The sequence below is a fragment of the Hordeum vulgare genome, chromosome 6H (assembly GCF_904849725.1).
Source record: "Hordeum vulgare subsp. vulgare chromosome 6H, MorexV3_pseudomolecules_assembly, whole genome shotgun sequence".
Taxonomy (NCBI): Eukaryota; Viridiplantae; Streptophyta; class Magnoliopsida; order Poales; family Poaceae; genus Hordeum; species Hordeum vulgare.
This window is the reverse complement of record NC_058523.1, coordinates 419020960-419042426: the sequence shown is the minus strand read 5'-3', so window position 1 is coordinate 419042426 and position 21467 is coordinate 419020960.

Sequence of the window (21467 nt, the reverse complement as noted above, 5' to 3'; positions counted from 1 at the left end):
AACCTTGCAAAACTGGCAAGAACCCTTTCTTTGAGTTTTCCATATTGAACTTCTTCAATATCTTGTCAAGGTATGTACTTTTCGAAAGACCTATGAGGCGTCTTGATCTATCTCTATAGATCTTGATGCCTAATATGTATGCAGCTTCTCCAAGGTCGTTCATTGAAAAAGTCTTGTTCAAATAGGCCTTTATGCTCTCCAACATTTCTGTATTGTTCCCCATCAATAATATGTCATCCACATACAGTATGAGGAAAGCTACAGAGCTTCCACTCACTTTCTTGTACAGACAGGCTTCTCCGTAAACCTGTATGAACCCAAACGCTTTAATCACCTCATTAAAGCAAATGTTCCAACTCCGAGATGCTTGCACCAGCTCATAGATGGAGAGCTGGAGCTTGCACACTTTGTTAGCACCCTTAGGGTCGACAAAACCTTCTGGTTGCATCATATAGAACTCTTCCTTAAGGTTCCCGTGAAGGAACACTGTTTTGACGTCCATTTGCCAAATTTCATAATCATCAAAGGCGGCAATTGCTAACATGATTCGGACTGATTTCAGCTTCGCTACGGGAGAGAAAGTCTCTTCGTAGTCAACTCCTTGAATTTGTCGAAAACCCTTTGCGACAAGTCGAGCTTTGTAAACGGTTACATTACCATTTGCATCAGTCTTCTTCTTGAAGATCCATTTATTTTCTATGGCTCGCCGGTCATCGGGCAAGTCCACCAAAGTCCATACTTTGTTCTCATACATGGATCCTATCTCGGATTTCATAGCTTCAAGCCATTTGTCGGAATCCAGGCCCGCCATCGCTTCTTCATAGTTCGAAGGTTCACCATTGTCTAACAACATGATTTCCATCACAGGGTTGTCATACCACTCTGGTGCGGAGCGTGCCCTTGTGGACCTTCGCGGTTCAGTAGTAACTTGATCCAAAGCTTCATGATCATCATCATTAACTTCCTCTTAAGTTGGTGTAGGCGCCACATGAAAAACTTCCCGTGCTGCGCTACTATCCTGTTCGAGAGGGGGTGTAATTACCTCATCAAGTTCTACCTTCCTCCCACTTACTTCTTTCGAGAGAAACTCTTTCTCTAGAAAGGATCCATTCTTGGCAACAAAGGTTTTACCTTCGGATCTGAGATAGATGGTATACCCAATAGTTTCCTTAGGGTATCCTATGAATACGCATTTCTCCGCTTTGGGTTCGAGCTTTTCTGGTTGAAGTTTCTTCACATAAGCATGGCAGCCCCAAACTTTAAGAAACGACAACTTAGGTTTCTTGCCAAACCATAGTTCATACGGTGTCGTCTCAACGGATTTAGACGGTGCCCTATTTAAAGTGAATGTTGCAGTTTCAAATGCGTATCCCCAAAATGATAGCAGTAAGTCGGTAAGAGACATCATTGATTGTACCATATCTAATAAAGTGCGATTACGACGTTCAGACACTCCGTTGCATTGCGGTGTGCCAGGCGGCGTCAGTTGTGAAACGATTCCACACTTCCTTAGGTGTGTGCCAAACTCGTGACTCAAATATTCTCCTCCACGATCAGATCGTAGACACTTGATTTTTCTGTCACGTTGATTCTCAACCTCACTCTAAAATTCCTTGAACTTTTCAAATGTCTCAGATTTGTGCTTCATCAAGTAGATATACCCATACCTACTCAAATCATCGGTGAGAGTGAGAACATAACGATAGCCACCGCGACCTTCAACGTTCATTGGACCACACACATCATTATGTATTATTTCCAATAAGTCGGTTGCTCTCTCCATTATACCTGAGAATGGAGTCTTAGCCATCTTACCCATGAGGCACAGTTCGCATGTGTCAAATGATTCAAAATCAAGAGACTCTAATAGTCCATCATTATGGAGCTTCTTCATGCGCTTAACGCCGATATGACCAAGGCGGCAGTGCCACAAGTATGTGGGACTATCATTATCAAGTTTACATCTTTTGGCACTCACACTATGACTATGTGTAACATCACGATCGAGATTCATCAAGAATAAACCATTCACCAGCGGAGCATGACCATAAAACATATCACTCATATAAATAGAACAACCATTATTCTCTGACTTAAATGAGTAGCCGTCTCGCATTAGGCAAGACCCTGATACAATGTTCATGTTTAAAGCTGGTACTAAATAACAATTATTAAGGTTTAAGACTAATCCCGACGGTAGATGTAGAGGTAGCGTGCCGACGGCGATCACATCGACCTTTGAACCATTCCCGACGCGCATCGTCACCTCATCCTTGGCCAGTCTCCGCTTATTCCGCAGTTCCGGCTTTCAGTTGCAAATGTGAGCAACAACACCGGTATCAAATACCCAGGAGCTACTACGAGCGCTGGTAAGGTACACATCAATAACATGTATATCACATATACCTTTAACGTTGCCAGCCTTCTTGTCCGCTAAGTATTTGGGGCAGTTCCGCTTCCAATGACCCTTTCCCTTGTAATAGAAGCACTCAGTCTCAGGCTTGGGTCCATTCTTTTTCTTCTTCCCGGCATCTGACTTACCGGGCGCGGCAACAACTTTGCCGTCTTTCTTGAAGTTCTTCTTACCCTTGCCTTTCTTGAAACTAGTGGTCTTGTTGACCATCAACACTTGATGCTCTTTCTTGATTTCTACTTCTGCAGACTTGAGCATCGAGTACAACTCGGGAATGGTCTTCTCCATCCCTTGCATGTTGTAGCTAAGCACAAAGCCTTTGTAGCTTGGTGGGAGAGACTGGAGGGTTATGTCAATTATAGCATCATCCCGAAGTTTGACTCCAAGTGAAGTCAGACGACCATGTAACCCAGACATTTTGAGTATGTGCTCACTGACAGAACTGTTCTCCTCCATCTTACAGCTAAAGAACTTGTCGGAGACTTCATACCTCTCAACACGGGCATGAGCTTGAAAAACTAGCTTCATCTCTTGGAACATCTCATATGCTCAGTGTTGCTCAAAACGCCTTTGGAGCCCCATTTCTAAACTGTATAACATGCCACACCTAACCAGAGAGTAGTCATCACTCCGCGTTTGCCAGACGTTCAGAATGTCCTGGGCTGCTGCGGGAGCGGGAGGGTCACCTAGCGGCGCATCAAGGACATAAGACTTTTAGCTGCTTCAAGGATGAGCTTCAAGTTGCGAACCGAGTCCGCATAGTTGCTACCATCATCTTTCAGCTTGTTTTTCTCTAGGAATGCGTTGAAATTGAGGTTGACGTTGGCCATCTACAATATTTATAAATGCAACTTTTGGACTAAGTTCATGACAATTAAGTTCATTTAATCAAATTAAGTATGAACTCCCACTTAAATCGACATCCCTCTAGTCATCTAAGTGATACATAATCCATGTTGACTAACACGTGTCCGATCATCACGTGAGATGGACTAGTCACCATTGTGAGCAACTTCATGCTGATCGTATTCAACCATACGACTCATGTTCGACCTTTCGGTCTCTTGTATTCGAGGTCATGTCTGTACATGCTAAGCTCGTCGAGTCAACCTAGGTGTTTCGCGTGTGTAAATCTGGCTTACACCCGTTGTATGCGAACGTTAGAATCTATCACACCCGATCATAACGTGGTGCTTCGAGACAACGAACCTTCGCAACGGTGCACACTTAGGGGAATACGTTCTCGAAATTTTAAGAGGGATCATCTTATTATGCTACCGTCGTTCTAAGAAATAAGATGAAAAACATGATAAACATCACAATGCAATCATATAGTGACATGATATGGCCATTATCATCTTTGCCCTTTCGATCTCCATCTTCAGGCATCGCATGATCATCATCGTCACTGGCATGACACCATGATCTCCATCATCATGATCTCCATCATCGTGTCTCCGTGAAGTCGTCACGCCAACTACTACTATCACTACTACTATAGCTAACCGTTAGCAATGAAGTAAAATTAGTAAGCACATGGCGTTGCATCTCATACAATAAATTAAAACAACTCCTATGGCTCCTGCCGGTTGTCATACTCATCGACATGCAAGTCGTGAAACCTATTACGATAACATGATCATCTCATACATCATAGATGCAACATCACAACTTTGGCCATATCACATCACATGTCAAACCCTGCAAAAACAAGTTAGACGTCCTCTAATTATTGTTGCAAGTTTTACGTGGCTGATTTGGGTTTCTAGCAAGAAGTCCTTCTTACCTACGTGACAGCCACAACGATGATATGCCAAAGCTATTTACCCTTCATAAGGACCCTTTTCATCAAATCCAATCCGACTAGAGTAGGAGAGACAGACACCCCCTAGCTACCTTTATGCACGGTGTGCATGTCTGTCGGTGGAACCAGTCTCACGTAAGCGTACGTGTAAAGTCGGTCCGGGCCGCTTCATCCCACAATACCGCCGGAAAAGAATAAGACTAGTAGCGGCAAGAAAATTGACAAATCATCGCCCACAACTTTTGTGTTCTACTAGTGCATAGAATCTACGCATAGAAAACCTGGCTCGGATGCCACTGATGGGATACGTAGCATAAATTCAAAATTCTCCTACGCATATTCAGATCTTCCTATGGAGAGACCAGCAATGAGAGAGGGGTAAGAGCATCTTCATACCTTTGAAGATCCCTAAGCGGAAGCGTTTCTAGAACGCGGTTGATGGAGTCGTACTCGCAGCGATTCCGATCTAGTGCCGAACTACGGCACCTCCGCGTTCAACACATGTGCAGCCTGGTGAAGTCTCCCGCACCTTGATCCAGCAAGGAGGAGGGAGAGGTTGGGGAAGAACTCCAGCAGCGCGACCGCATGGTGTCGATGGAGAGACGAGGTCTCCCGGCAGGGCTTCGCCAAGCACCGGCAGAGAGGAGGAGGAAGAAGGGCACGGCTGCGCCGAGGGAGAGGGAGAAGTCCATCTCCCAAGGGCCAAAACCCCTCTCTATTTATAGGAGGAGGGGGAGGGGGTGCGCCATCCCTAGGGTTCCCCCCTAGGTGGTGCGGCAGCCACCAGATGGGAAAGGGGGGCGGCGGCTAGGGTGGGAGGGGGTGGCGCACCACCTGGTGGGCCTAAGGCCCACCTACACCTAGGGTTGCCCCCTCTCCCCACCACTTGCGCATTGGGTTGGGTGTGCGAGGCGCACCATTCCACCTAGGGGCTGGTTCCCTCCCGCACTTGGCCCATCTAGCCTCTTGGGGTCATTGCCCCCTTCGGTGGACCCCCGGGGCCACCTCCGGTGGTCCCGGTACGTTACTGGTGATGCCCGAAACACTTCCGGTGTCCGAAACCATCCGTCCTATAAATCACTCTGTACCTCCGGACCATTCCGGAGCTCCTCGTGACGTCCCAGATCTCATATGGCAATCCGAACAACTTTCGGTAACCTCGTATAACACTTCCCTATAACCCTAGCGTCATCGAACCTTAAGTGTGTAGACCCTACGGGTTCGGGAGACATGCAGACATGACCGAGACACCTCTTCGGCCAATAACCATCAGCGGGGTCTGGATACCCATGGTGGCTCCCACTTGCTCCACAATGATCTCATTGGATGAACCACGATGTCAAGGATTAAATCAATCCCGTATTCAATTCCCTTTGTCTGTCGGTATAGAACTTGCCCGAGATTCGATCGTCGGTATACCAATACCTTGTTCAATCTCGTTACCGGTAAGTCTCTTTACTCGTTCCGTAGCACGTCATCGTGTGACTAACTCCTTAGTCACATTGAGCTCATGATGATGTTCTACCGAGTGGGCCCAGAGATACCTCTCGGTCACACGGAGTGACAAATCCCGATCTTGATTCGTACCAACCCAACAGACACTTTCAGAGGTACCCGTAGTGCACCTTTATAGTCACCCAGTTACGTTGTGATGTTTGATACACCCAAAGCACTCCTACGGTATCCGGGAGTTGCACAATCTCACGGTCAAAGGAAAAGACACTTGACATTAGAAAAGCTTTAGCATACGAATAACACGATCTAGTGCTATGCTTAGGATTGGGTCTTGTCCATCACATCATTCTCCCAATGATGTGATCCCGTTATCAATGACATCTAATGCCCATGATGAGGAAACCATGATCATCTATTGACTAACGAGCTAGCCAACTAGAGGCTTGCTAGGGACACATTGTGATCTATTTATTCACACATGTATTACTGTTTCCTGTTAACACAATTATGGCATGAACAATAGACGATTATCATGAACAAGGAAATATCATAATAACCATTTTATTATTGCCTCTAGGGCATATTTCCAGCAGCTGAACCCTATCAGAACCCATCTTCCGGCTAATGTTGACTGGCCTGCTATAGGAGGAGTCACCCCTCTTCGGGGACCTCTACTACCACCAGTCAGGGGTCCAAGGCCACATCCGTGTCCTTACGGATCCCAGGGATCTCAGGCTGGAGTATTTCCTGATCCGCAGGTTGAGCTTCCAGGCCATGGAGGCAATCTTTATGAGATGTTCTATGCGGATGCCTGAACCGTGAGTGGAAGGATAGTATGGTAGTAGATGTACTTTCACAGTCTTGTGTGACTTGTGAAGTATGCTTGTGTCGTGAAATGAATTCCGGAGGGCATAGATAAATAATGTATAGGAAGGTTGGAAGCCTCTGATGAGTAGTTTCATAATTTCAGTAGGTTGTTCTTTGGTTAAGGTTGTACTGAACTATGTAATGGTGTTTATGAACCATGGTGTATATATAGCAGTTGCTGGTTACCATGCTGTTCGGATATTCATTTCCGCATTCCATGTGTTCAGTGCATTCTTAATCCATAGCTAGCATTGATGATGATATTGGTCTAAGCTATGAGTTTGTTTGTCAGGATGGTGTTCACCAGGTTGAACCGTGCCCCTGCTCATGAGCAAGGCGAGGGTAGTCAAGCGTCGCAAGAAGAAGTGCCTCACCCGCCCTCTCTGGCGGAAGTTATGCTTGAGGCAGAGAGAAACAAAAGGGAGACCAACCGACTGTTAGAGCGTATTGAGAAAAATACGGCTCGTCAGCCTCGGAATGCTGCAGTGTCCCTCAATGACTTTGTGAAGCTGAATCCCCCAAAGTTCCATCACTCCGTCGATCCCCTCGACGCTGATGATTGGTTGTGCAGTATTTCACGTAAGATTCGCTCTGCGAATGTTTCTGAGGCCGACAAGGTGACCTTTGCGGCATACTTTCTGGAAGGACCCGCCAATCTATGGTGGGAGAACTTTGAGGCTATGCGTCCTGCTGAACCAGCAGCTACATGGGTAGACTTTAGTGCAGCCTTCCGTCTGCACCATATTCCAGAGGGCCTGATGGACAGAAAGAGAGAGGAGTTATGTGCATTCACCCAGGGAAAGTTTGTTGGGGAACGTCGCATGGGAAACAAAAAATTTCGTACGCGCACGAACACCTATCATGGTGATGTCCATCTACGAGAGGGGATGAGTGATATACGTACCCTTGTAGACCGTACAGCAGAAGCGTTAGTGAACGCGGTTGATGTAGTGGAACGTCTTCACGTCCCTCGATCCGCCCCGCGAACAATCCCGCGATCAGTCCCACGATCTAGTACCGAACGGACGACACCTCCGCGTTCAGCACACGTACAGCTCGACGATGATCTCGGCCTTCTTGATCCAGCAAGAGAGAAGGAGAGGTAGAAGAGTTCTCCGGCAGCGTGATGGCGCTCTGGAGGTTGGTGATGATCTCGTCTCAGCAGGGCTCCGCCAGAGCTCCGCAGAAACGCGATCTAGAGGAAAAACCGTGCAGGTATGTGGTCGGGCTGCCGTGGAAAAGTCGTCTCAAATCAGCCCTAAAACCTCCGTATATATAGGTGGGAGAGAGGGGACCTTGCCTTGGGGCTCAAGGAGCCCCAAGGGGGTTGGCCGAGCCAAGGGGGGAAGGTCTCCCCCCCCAAACCGAGTTGGACTTGGTTTGGTGGGTGGGAGTCCTTCCTTCACTTCCCACCTCCTCTTTTTTTTCTTTCTCTTTGATTTTTCTTCCAATGCACATAGGGCCCATTTGGGCTGTCCCACCAGCCCACTAAGGGCTGGTGCACCACCCTCAAGGCCTATGGGCTTCCCCGGGGTGGGTTGCCCCCCCGATGAACTCCCGGAACCCATTCGTCATTCCCGGTACATTCCCGGTAACTCCGAAAACCTTCCGGTAATCAAATGAGGTCATCCTATATATCAATCTTCGTTTCCGGACCATTCCGGAAACCCTCGTGACGTCCGTGATCTCATCCGGGACTCCGAAAAACATTCGGTAACCAACCATATAACTCAAATACGCATAAAACAACGTCGAACCTTAAGTGTGCAGACCCTGTGGGTTCGAGAACTATGTAGACATGACCCGAGAGACTCCTCGGTCAATATCCAATAGCAGGACCTGGATGCCCATATTGGATCCTACATATTCTACGAAGAACTCATCGTTTGAACCTCAGTGTCAAGGATTCATATAATCCCGTATGTCATTCCCTTTGTCCTTCGGTATGTTACTTGCCCGAGATTCGATCGTTAGTATCCGCATACCTATTTCAATCTCGTTTACCGGCAAGTCTCTTTACTCGTTCCGTAATACAAGATCCCGTCACTTACACTAAGTCACATTGCTTGCAAGGCTTATGTGTGATGTTGTATTACCGAGTGGGCCCCGAGATACCTCTCCGTCACACGGAGTGACAAATCCCAGTCTTGATCCATACTAACTCAACGAACACCTTCGGAGATACCTGTAGAGCATCTTTATAGTCACCCAGTTATGTTGCGACGTTTGATACACATAAAGTATTCCTCCGGTGTTAGTGAGTTATATGATCTCATGGTCATAGGAACAAATACTTGACACGCAGAAAACAGTAGCAACGTAATGACACGATCAACATGCTACGTCTATTAGTTTGGGTCTAGTCCATCACGTGATTCTCCTAATGACGTGATCCAGTTATCAAGCAACAACACCTTGTTCATAATCAGAAGACACTGACTATCTTTGATCAACTGGCTAGCCAACTAGAGGCTTGCTAGGGACAGTGTTTTGTCTATGTATCCACACATGTAAATGAGTCTTCATTCAATACAATTATAGCATGGACAATAAACGATTATCTTGATACAGGAATGATAATAATAACTATATTTATTATTGCCTCTAGGGCATAATTCCAACAGTCTCCCACTTGCACTAGAGTCAATAATCTAGCCCTCACATCATCATGCGAATTACATTGTAATAAATCTGACACCCATACAGTTCTGGTGTTGATCATGCTTTGGTCGTGGAAGAGGTTTAGCCAGCGGGTCTGCTACATTCAGATCCATGTGCACTTTGCATATATTTACGTCCTCTCCTTCGACGTAGTTGTGGATGAGGTTGAAGCATCGTTTGATGTGTCTGGACTTCTTGTGAAACCGTGGTTCCTTTGCTAAGGCAATGGCACCCGTGTTGTCACAGAACAAGGTTATTGGATTAAGTGCGCTTGGCACCACTCCAAGATCCGTCATGAACTGCTTCATCCAGACACCCTCCTTAGCCGCCTCCGAGGCAGCCATGTACTCCGCTTCACATGTAGAATCTGCTACGACGCTTTGCTTGGAACTGCACCAGCTTACCGCACCCCCATTAAGAATAAATACGTATCCGGTTTGTGACTTAGAGTCGTCCGGATCTGTGTCAAAGCTTGCATCGACGTAACCTTTTACGGCGAGCTCTTCGTCACCTCCATACACGATAAACATCTCCTTAGTCCTTTTCAGGTACTTCAGGATATTCTTGACCGCTGTCCAGTGATCCACTCCTGGATTACTCTGGAACCTACCTGCCATACTTATGGCCAGGCTAACGTCCGGTCTAGTGCACAACATTGCATACATGATAGAACCTATGGCTGAAGCATAGGGGACCGAGCGCATATGCTCTCTATCTTCATCAGCTGCTGGGCACTAACTCTTACTCAATCTCGTACCTTGTAAAACTGGCAAGAACCCCTTCTTGGACTGTTCCATTTTGAACCTCTTCAAAACTTCATCAAGGTATGTGCTTTGTGAAAGTCCTATCAGGCGTTTTGATCTATCCCTATAGATCATAATGCCTAGAATGTAAGCACCTTCTCCTAGGTCCTTCATAGAGAAACTTTTATTCAAGTAATCCTTTATGCTCTCCAAAAACTCCACGTTGTTTCCAATCAGCAATATGTCATCCACATATAATATTAGAAACGCCACAGAGCTCCCACTCACTTTCTTGTAAATACAAGATTCTCCAACCACTTGTATAAACCCAAATGCTTTGATCACCTCATCAAAGCGTTTGTTCCAACTCCGAGATGCTTGCACCAGTCCATAAATGGATCGCTGGAGCTTGCACACCTTGTTAGCATTCTTAGGATCGACAAAACCTTCGGGTTGCATCATATACAATTCTTCCTTAAGGAAACCGTTAAGGAACGCCGTTTTGACATCCATCTGCCAGATTTCATAATCGAAAAATGCAGCTATTGCTAACATGATTCTGACGGACTTAAGAATCGGTACGGGTGAGAATGTCTCATCGTAGTCAACTCCTTGAACTTGTGAAAAACCCTTTGCCACAAGTCGAGCTTTATAAACGGTTACATTGCCGTCAGCGTCCGTCTTCCTCTTAAAGATCCATTTGTTCTGAATAGCCTTGCGACCCTGAGGCAGTACCTCCAAAGTCCACACTTTGTTCTCATACATGGATCCTATCTCGGACTTCATGGCTTCTAGCCATTTGTTGGAATCTGGGCCCACCATTGCTTCTTCGTAATTTGCAGGTTCATTGTTGTCCAACAACATGATTGATAAGACGGGATTACCGTACCACTCTGGAGCAGCACGTGGTCTCGTCGACCTGCGTGGTTCGACAAAAACTTGAACCGGAGTTTCATGATCATCATCATTAACTTCCTCCTCAACCGGCGTCGCAACGACAGAGGTTTCCACTTGCCCTACGCCACCATCCAGAGGGATGAGAGGTTCGATAACCTCGTCAAGTTCTATCTTCCTCCCACTCAATTCTCTCGAGAGAAACTCCTTCTCGAGAAAAGCTCCGTTTTTAGCAACAAACACTTTGCCCTCGGATTTGAGATAGAAGGTGTACCCAACTGTCTCTTTTTGGTAACCTATGAAGACGCACTTTTCCGCTTTGGGTTCCAGCTTTTCAGGCTGAAGTTTTTGACATAAGCATCACATCCCCAAACTTTAAGAAACGTCAACTTTGGCCTTTTGCCTTACCACAGTTCGTATGGTGTCGTCTCAACAGATTTTGATGGTGCCCTATTTAAAGTGAATGCAGCTGTTTCTAATGCATAACCCCAAAACGATAACAGCAAATCGGTAAGAGACATCATAGATCGCACCATCTCTAATAAAGTACGATTACGACGTTCGGACACACCATTACGCTGTGGTGTTCCAGGCGGTGTCAACTGTGAAACAATTCCACATTGTCTTAAGTGAGCACCAAACTCGAAACTCAGATATTCACCCCCACGATCAGACCGTAGGAATTTGATCTTCTTGTTACGCTGATTTTCAACTTCACTCTGAAATTGCTTGAACTTTTCAAATGTTTCAGACTTGTGCTTCATCAAGTAGACATAACCATATCTACTCAAATCGTCAGTGAAGGTGAGAAAATAACGATATCCGCCGCGTGCCTCCATGCTCATCGGACCACACACATCGGTATGTATGATTTCCAACAAGTCACTTGCACGCTCCATTGTTCCGGAGAACGGAGTCTTAGTCATCTTGCCCATGAGGCATGGTTCGCACGTGTCAAGTGAATCAAAGTCAAGTGACTCCAAAAGTCCATCAGCATGGAGTTTCTTCATGCGCTTTACACCAATATGACCTAAGCGGCAGTGCCACAAAAAATATGGCGCTATCATTGTTAACTCTAACTCTTTTGGTCTCAATGATATGTATGTGTGTATCGCTATCAAGATTCAATATGAACAATCCTCTCACATTGGGTGCATGACCATAAAATATGTTACTCATAGAAATAGAACAACCATTATTCTCTGACTTAAAAGAGTAACCGTCTCGCAATAAACAAGATCCAGATATAATGTTCATGCTCAACGCAGGCACTAAATACCAATGATTTAAGTTCATAACTAATCCTGATGGTAACTGAAGTAAAACTGTGCCGACGGCGATTGCATCAACCTTGGAACCATTTCCTACGCGCATCGTCACTTCGTCTTTCACCAGCCTTCGTCTATTCCGCAGTTCCTGTTTCGAGTTGCAAATATGAGCAACAGAACCGGTATCGAATACCCAGGCACTACTACGAGAGCCGGTTAAGTACACATCAATAACTTGTATATCAAATATACCTGATTTTTCTTTGGCCGCCTTCTTATCTGCGAGATACTTGGGGCAATTGCGCTTCCACTGACCCATACCCTTGCAATAGTAACACTCTGTTTCAGGCTTAGGTCCAGCTTTGGGTTTCTTCGTCGGATTGGCAACAGGCTTGCCGCTCTTCTTTGAATTACCCTTCTTGCCTTTGCCGTTTCTCTTGAAACTAGTGGTCTTATTCACCATCAACACTTGATGCTCTTTACGGAGTTCAGACTCTGCGACTTTCAGCATCAAAAACAACTAGCCGGGAGACTTGTTCATCCCTTGCATGTTGTAGTTCAACACAAAGCCTTTATAGCTTGGCGGCAGTGATTGAAGGATTCTGTCAGTGATAGCCTCTTGCGGGAGTTCAATCCCCAGCTCAGCTAGACGGTTTGAGTACCCAGACATTTTGAGCACATGTTCACTGACAGACGAGTTCTCCTTCATCTTGCAAGCATAGAATTTATCGGAGGTCTCATACCTCTCGATCCGGGCATTCTTCCGAAAGATAAACTTCAACTCCTGGGACATCTCAAATGCTCCATGATGCTCAAAGCGACGTTGAAGTCCTGGTTCTAAGCCATACAAGACTGCACATTGAACTACTGAGTAGTCCTCCTTACGTGTTAACCAAGCGTTCTTAACATCCTGATCAGCCGTAGCGGGTGGTTCATCTCCTAGCGCAGCATTAAGGACATAATCCTTCTTCCCAGCTTGTAAGATTAGCTTAAGATTATGAGCCCAGTCTACAAAGTTGCTTCCATCATCTTTCAACTTAGCTTTCTCTAGGAACGTATTAAAATTCAGGGTGACTGTCTTGTGAGCCATGATCTACAACACAAATATATTCAAAGTGGACTTAGACTATGTTTAAGATAATTAGAGTTTAACTTAATCAAATTATTCGCTAAACTCCCACTCAAAAAGTAAATCTCTCTAGTCATTTGAGTGGTTCATGATCCACTTACACTAGCTCAAGTCCGATCGTCACGTGAGTTGAACATAGTTTTAGTGGTAAGCATCCCTATGCTAATCATATCATCTATATGATTCATGATCGACGTTTCGGTCTCATGTGTTCCGAGGCCATGTCTGCACATGCTAGGCTCATCAAGCTTAACCCGAGTGTTCCGCGTGCGCAACTGTTTTGCACCCGTTGTATGTGAACGTTGAGTCTATCACACCCGATCATCACGTGGTGTCTCGAAACGACGAACTGTAGCAATGGTGCACAGTCGGGGAGAACACAATTTCGTCTTGAAATTTGAGTGAGAGATCACCTCATAATGCTACCGTCGTTCTAAGCAAAATAAGGTGCATAAAAGGATTAACATCACATGCAATTCATAAGTGGCATGATATGGCCATCATCACGTGCTCCTTGATCTCCATCACCAAAGCACCGGCACGATCTTCTTGTCACCGGTGCCGCACCATGATCTCCATCAACGTGTCGCCATCGGGGTTGTCGTGCTACTCATGCTATTACTACTAAAGCTACATCCTAGCAAAATAGTAAACGCATCTGCAAGCACAAACGTTAGTATAAAGACAACCCTATGGCTCCTGCCCGTTGCCGTACCATCGACGTGCAAGTCGATATTATCTACTACAACATGATCATCTCATACATCCAATATATCAAATCACATCGTTGGTCATATCACATCACAAGCATACCCTGCAAAAACAAGTTAGACGTCCTCTAATTTTGTTGTTGCATGTTTTACGTGGTGACCACGGGTATCTAGTAGGATCGCATCTTACTTACGCAAACACCACAATGGAGATATATGAGTTTCTATTTAACCTCATCCAAGGACCTCCTCGGTCAAATCCGATTCAACTAAAGTTGGAGAAACCGACACTTGCCAGTCATCTTTGAGCAATGGGGTTACTCGTAGCGATGAAACCAGTCTCTCGTAAGCGTACGAGTAATGTCCATCCAAGCCGCTTCAATCCAACAATACCGCGGAATCAAGAAAATACTAAGGAGGGCAGCAAAACGCACATCACCGCCCACAAAAACTTTTGTGTTCTACTCGAGAAGACATCTACGCATGAACCTAACTCATGATGCCACTGTTGGGGAACGTCGCATGGGAAACAAAAAATTTCCTACGCGCACGAAGACCTATCATGGTGATGTCCATCTACGAGAGGGGATGAGTGATCAACGTACCCTTGTAGACTGTACAGCAGAAGCGTTAGTGAACGCGGTTGATGTAGTGGAACATCCTCACGTCCCTCGATCCGCCCCGCGAACAATCCCGCGATCAGTCCCACGATCTAGTACCGAACGGATGGCACCTCCGCGTTCAGCACACGTACAGCTCGACGATGATCTCGGCCTTCTTGATCCAGCAAGAGAGACGGAGAGGTAGAAGAGTTCTCCGGCAGCGTGACGGCGCTCCGGAGGTTGGTGATGATCTTGTCTCAGCAGGGCTCCGCCCGAGCTCCGCAGAAACGCGATCTAGAGGAAAAACCGTGGAGGTATGTGGTCGGGCTGCCGTGGAAAAGTCGTCTCAAATCAGCCCTAAAACCTGCGTATATATATGTGGGAGAGAGGGGACCTTGCCTTGGGGCTCAAGGAGCCCCAAGGGGGTCGGCCGAGCCAAGGGGGGAAGGTCTCCCCCCCAAACCGAGTTGGACTTGGTTTGGTGGGTGGGAGTCCTTCCTTCCCTTCCCACCTCCTCTTTTTTTTTCTTTCTCTTTGATATTTCTTCCAATGCGCATAGGGCCCATTTGGGCTGTCCCACCAGCCCACTAAGGGCTGGTGCGCCACCCTCAAGGCCTATGGGCTTCCCCGGGGAGGGTTGTCCCCCCCGGTGAACTCCCGGAACCCATTCGTCATTCCCGGTACATTCCCGGTAACTCCGAAAACTTTCCAGTAATCAAATGAGGTCATCCTATATATCAATCTTCGTTTCCAGACCATTCCGGAAACCCTCGTGACGTCCGTGATCTCATCCGGGACTCCGAAAAACATTAGGTAACCAACCATATAACTCAAATACGCATAAAACAACGTCGAACCTTAAGTGTGCAGACCCTGCGGGTTCGAGAACTATGTAGACATGACCCGAGAGACTCCTCGGTCAATATCCAAAAGCGGGACCTGGATGCCCATATTGGATCCTATATATTCTACGAAGAACTCATCGTTTGAACCTCAGTGTCAAGGATTCATATAATCCCGTATGTCATTCCCTTTGTCCTTCGGTATGTTACTTGCCCGAGATTCGATCATTAGTATCTGCATGCCTATTTCAATCTCGTTTACCGGCAAGTCTCTTTACTCGTTCCGTAATACAAGATCCCATAACTTACACTAAGTCACATTGCTTGCAAGGCTTATGTTTGATGTTGTATTACCGAGTGGGCCCCGAGATACCTCTCCGTCACACGGAGTGACAAATCCCAGTCTTGATCCATACTAACTCAACGAACACCTTCGGAGATACCTGTAGAGCATCTTTATAGTCACCCAGTTACGTTGCGACGTTTGATACACACAAAGTATTCCTCCGGTGTTAGTGAGTTATATGATCTCATGGTCATAGGAACAAATACTTGACACGCAGAAAACAGTAGCAACGAAATGACACGATCAACATACTACGTCTATTAGTTTGGGTCTAGTCCATCACGTGATTCTCCTAATGACGTGATCCAGTTATCAAGCAACAACACCTTGTTCATAATCAGAAGACACTGACTATCTTTGATCAACTGGCTAGCCAACTAGAGGCTTGCTAGGGACAGTGTTTTGTCTATGTATCCACACATGTAAATGAGTCTTCATTCAATACAATTATAGCATGGACAATAAATGATTATCTTGATACAGGAATTATAATAATAACTATATTTATTATTGCCTCTAGGGCATAATTCCAACAAAGTTGACCGTGGATGCCTATAGCCGCGAGTCGGTAACCTCGCCCGCTATGCAACAGAGGAGGTGTCTAGTGATGCCAAGAAGCAAGCAAGATTCCGTAAGGGTCTGAGCCCTGAGCTTCGTCGTGATTTGCGCCTCCATGAATGTACAAGTTTCCAAGCCCTGGTCAACAAGGAGATCAGTGCCGAGACTGGTCATACCGACTATGAAGCCACAAAGAAGCATTCCCGTGACTTTGGCTCGTCATCTGGTTCCGCGTTTCCAAAATGCAGGCTGTGGGTTCCAAATAGTCCTTTGCCGCCAAGATACACTCCGAGGCCATCCTGTGTGGCGCCTCAGACGAATCAGACCAACTCTCCAGCAAAAACCTCTGGTGGTCCAGCTAGCAATGCTCCACCACGTGCTAATCAGGTGATCTGTTACAAGTGTCACTACTGGAATTCCTATATTTGCCGTCTGCCAAATCTTTGCCATCAGCGAGCAGACGACGAAGAACCTCTTTACCGTGTGTTGGCAAAAAATAGACGGTAAAGAGGAGGCTGATGGCAAAATACATATTTGCCATCAGCCACCTCTTTGCTGTCTGTCAACAGACGGCAAAGGTAGGGATGGCAGACGGCAAAGCTATCCCACCCCACCCCTCCTCTCTCCCCATCCCACCCCGGCCCCACCCACCCCTTTGCCGTCTGCCTGACTAGCTTTGCCGTCCGTGGCAGACGGCAAAGGGGATGGACCCCCCAAACGTTAACGGTCGCCGCGCGCCCCACCTCTCTCCTCTCTCCCACGCACTCTCTCTCACTGCTCTCCCCTCAGCGCCGCGGCAGCCCCTCAGCGCCGCCGCAGCAGCCCCCGGCCCCGAGCGCCACCGCCGCCGACGCCACCCCCACCCCACCTCACCCCCTCTCTCTGCGGGCGCTGCCGCCTCCCTCGTCGTCACCCTCCGCCCGCACCCTCGCCCTCGCCCTCCTCGCCGTCCTCCCTCCGCCCTCGCCCTCCCATCACCGGCCAGACCCCCTCCTCGCTCAGCGGCACTCCTCCCTCCACCGGCTTGGAGCAGCAACCCCATGGCAATGACGAGGTCACCCGGACGCCATTGACTCCCGAGACCAGCGTCGGAGCCAGGAGCAGCAGCCCTTCGACCGATTCCTCTCGCCCAAATCACAAGGTGAGCTCCAACAATGGATTTCTACCAATGTTTTTTGACTTTGGATAAGTACTAGTGGACTGGACAGAAACTTGTTATGTGTTGAATATCCCTTAATTAGTTTATGCCACCACGATCTTGTTTTAGTTTAGGTTTAGGTTTAGATTTAGTTTTAGTTTAGGTTTATGTTTAGTCTTAGGTTTATGTTTAGTCTTAGGTTAGTTTCCTGTTTACTAGAAGAAAATAAGAAAAAGTAGAAGAAGAAGAATAAGTAGAAGAAGAAAAAAGGAGAAGAAGAAGAAGAAGAGCTAGAGGAGGAGGAGGAGAAGAAGAAGAATAAAAAGAAGAAGAAGAAGAAGGAAAATAAGAAGGAATAAAAGGAAAAGGCAAAACGAAAATAAGAAAAGAATAAGAAGAAGAAGGAGAAAGGAGAAGAAAAAAAAGAAGACGAAGGAAAAGAAGAAGAAGGAAAAGAAGATGAGGAGAAGAAAGAAGAAGAAGAAGAAGAAGAAGAAGAAGAAGAAAAATAGGAGAGGAAGAGAAGAATAAGAGGAAAAAAGAAAATAAGAAGAAGAAGAAGAAGAAGAAGAAGAAGGAGGAGGAGGAGGAGGAGGAGAAGGCCAAGGACCTTCTAGTCCTTCTCCTCCTCCTCCTTCTTCTCCTTCTCCTCCTTCTTCTTGATTTCTTCTTCTTCTCCTCCTCCTCCTCCTTCTTCTCCTCTTTCATATTATCCTTGCTTTAATTAACCCAACAATGACATAATTAGCCCATTTAGCTCCAAAATACCATAATAAGCTCAAAATGGCATAAGAACCTTGGTTAGCTCATTAATATTATATACTTAGCTTGTTTTCCTCTAAAATGACATGATTGGAATATTTACCTGGGATTTACCTCGGAGCACTACCATGCTGCGCAGGCCCCGCCGGAGGAGATTATAGATGGTGTCTTGTGCCACACGAGGGCCGAGATGGTGATCAGGAGCTTTTGGGTAAATTATCCTTTTACATAATCTAAAATTAACAATATAGCTAATTAGGGTACTAATCGGTGTTTTCACGTTTGATTGCAGACCTTCTATAGGTGTGAGGATGGATATGAGGAGGCGGCGGCCAGGGTTCTCGAGGTCGAGTGTAGGCGGTTACTATAGAACTTGCGCCACGAGGCTCGGCCGTGGGCTATTCGAGATTACTACGCCACGCGTGGTATTAAGAAGGAGAAGAAGGATTGCCGCGGAAAGTTTCTGAAGAAGGAGCAATACATGAAGATAATTACCTATTCTTAAGTCCTTCTACGTAGTTTTCTTGATTTCATTCATAGGCGTAGCGCTGAAAATTCTTTCTAATAACTTACAGGTGCCCCCGAGATGGTGTGCGGATAAGATGGATTGTTGGGAGGCGTTGGTTGATGAGTGGTGCACAGGCAGCTGGCGAGCCGTCCACAATAATGCGAAGGATCGGCGTAGCCAAATGGTTGGTGTGCCACACCATCAAGGCAGCGCCAACTTACTTCAGTTTGGACGAAACTGGGTATGTGATTTGCTTCATGATTCATGCAATTCATTGTTATGCTAATATTTTGTTCCTCTCTTTTAGGCGCATCACAATAAGACTGAGATGCCACACTTGTACGACCTTTATGGCATGGCCCATACTGCCTCGTACAAGAAGACGAAGGCATTCTCTGAGTCTGACCTGGATGATCCCAGTAACATCACCAACATATCATCCCACCAGAAGCTCGTGGCATACAGGGACGCGGGGAAGGCTACGAAAGGGGATGACTTTAACCCTAGCCAGGAACCTTTGGATCCAGAGCTGGTGAGGATATCTGGTGGCGGGAGGCCCCATGGCTCGATAGCCATTGGAGATGGGATAATACGTTGTCCACTCACTCTTCCAGAGATCAAGGCGCGCCAGTCGAGCAACTGTCCTGAGATAACGCGTCGTCCACGGCCAGTCGAACTTGCCATCGAGGTTAGTTGTACGGACTAAGAACACTTTCATCCATTTCATTATGTGTGTCACCATAGATCATTAATGTGGTAACGAGGAATGGTTTTTCAGGCTGCTCTTCAGAAAGAGAGAGCGGCAAACCAGGCTGCTCTTGAGAAAGAGAGATTGGCAAGCCAGGCTGCTCTTCAGGCTGCTCTTGATGAGAGGGACCAGAGCACGGCACGATTTCTTGAGGAGGAGAGGGCCCGGAATGAGGTGGGTCAACGGGCCCTGTACGAGCTTTTTGTGGTATGTTTTTTTTCACATTAGCCAAATCATGTGTGTAATGTCTGTTTCAATACTAACTAATACGACCCACTCTTCAGGGTCTGTGCGAGAAGAGCGGTCAAGTCCCTCCGCCGATGCCCGTCTTCTCTTCGATTGGCACGGTGAGTTTCATTATAAACTAGTATTAATAATTGAGTGTCATCATGCTAACTGAGACATTGCAAAATATCTTTTCTGCAGAATAACTCCCGAGCGGCATCGCATGACCCTTCTCTAGGGCAACCGTCTCCAAACGAAGCCGGCGCGAGCAACCGTGGTGTTTCTCCTCCTTGATGACCACTACGGTAAGTTTCTCCTCCAAACTTAGCTTGTTTTCCACTAAAATGAGATAATTAGCCAATTTAGCTCCAAGAAGACATAATTAGGTAATTTAGCTCAAAAAAGACATAATTAGGTAATTTAGCTCAAAAAAGACATAAAGAGGAGGAGGAGGAGGAGGAGGAGGAGGCCAAGGCCAATTTGGCGTCCCAGCCGCCAGAATGTCATCGTGAGGGCGTCGAAGTCCCACACGATGGGCTCATCGCAGTTAAAGCAGAGACCCTGACGTCGACGCTCCTGCTGCTCAGCCGGGGACAACCTGCGGAAGGTCCGTGTGGCGGCGGAGGTGCGGCCGTTGCGGCTGGCGGAGGCCGGCCCGGTGCTGGAAGGGTCGGCACGGGTCGACTGAGCTGCCGGCCGCCCCGTCCGGGCGGGTGCTGCAGTCCCTGGGCCCGCTGCTCGAAGGCCCGGGCGTAGTACATGGCGGACTGAAGGTCGGGGGGTTCCGGGAGCTCGACATCCACGCGAATATGGTCCGGTAGGCCACCCACAAAGAGCTCAGCGCGCTGAGACGCGGATATGCCTGGCGCGTGGCATGCCCGGGCTTGGAATCAGTCGGCGTAGTCCTGGACCGTTGAGGTAAACGGTAAGCGGCCGAGGGCTGCCAATCGGCTGCCATGGATGGGGGGGCCAAACCGGAGAAGGCAGAGCTCGCGAAAGCGGTCCCACGGTTGCATGCCGCCCTCGTCCTGCTCGAGGGCGTAGTACCAAGTCTGGGCAGTACCACGGAGATGATACGACGCGAGCCAGGTGCGATCCGACGCGAGCGTCCGCTGCCCCCGAAAGAACTGCTCGCACTGGTTGACCCAGTTGAGGGGGTCTTCCGCACCGTCGTAAGTGGTGAAGTTCAGCTTAGCGAACCGAGGAGATGTCGGCCCGCCGTGTCCGGGAGCCGCGGATGTCGGTGGCCTCGCGTATGCCGGGTCGGGAAACTCCGGGCCGTAGGGTGCCGAGCTGGAGGACCGCTTGAACGGCAGAGAGGGCGCCGGGTGTTCCGGTGCCGGGGTATAGATCGGACCCGAAGATGATCTGGCTGCCCACGCGGGAATTGGCGATGGCGATAACGGGAACTGCACCTGGTGCAGGGGCCGACCGGTGGTTCGGGGCGCTGGAGGTGGTCTATCGATGGCGGCGGCGGCTGCTGGTGCGGCGCCGGAGCCTGTGCCGTGGTGGCCGGTAGCGACTGGTGGGGCAGCCCCCCCAACGGCGCGGTGGTGGCCGGCCACACCGGCCAGGGAGTGCCCGCGGCGTGGTAGTGCTGCAGCAGCAGCTGCTGCGGCGGCGGCAACGCCCCTCCGTGGAGTGGCTGGAAGGCCGGGGTGGCCCACGGCAGCGACGACGGCCCGTAGGTAGTGGGGGCGACGCTCGACGGCGGGGGTTGGGTCCCAGCGAGGTAGAGGCTGATGCCTCGGACCGCTTGGACAAGCTCCCGCAGGGTGCCCGATATCGCCTCGG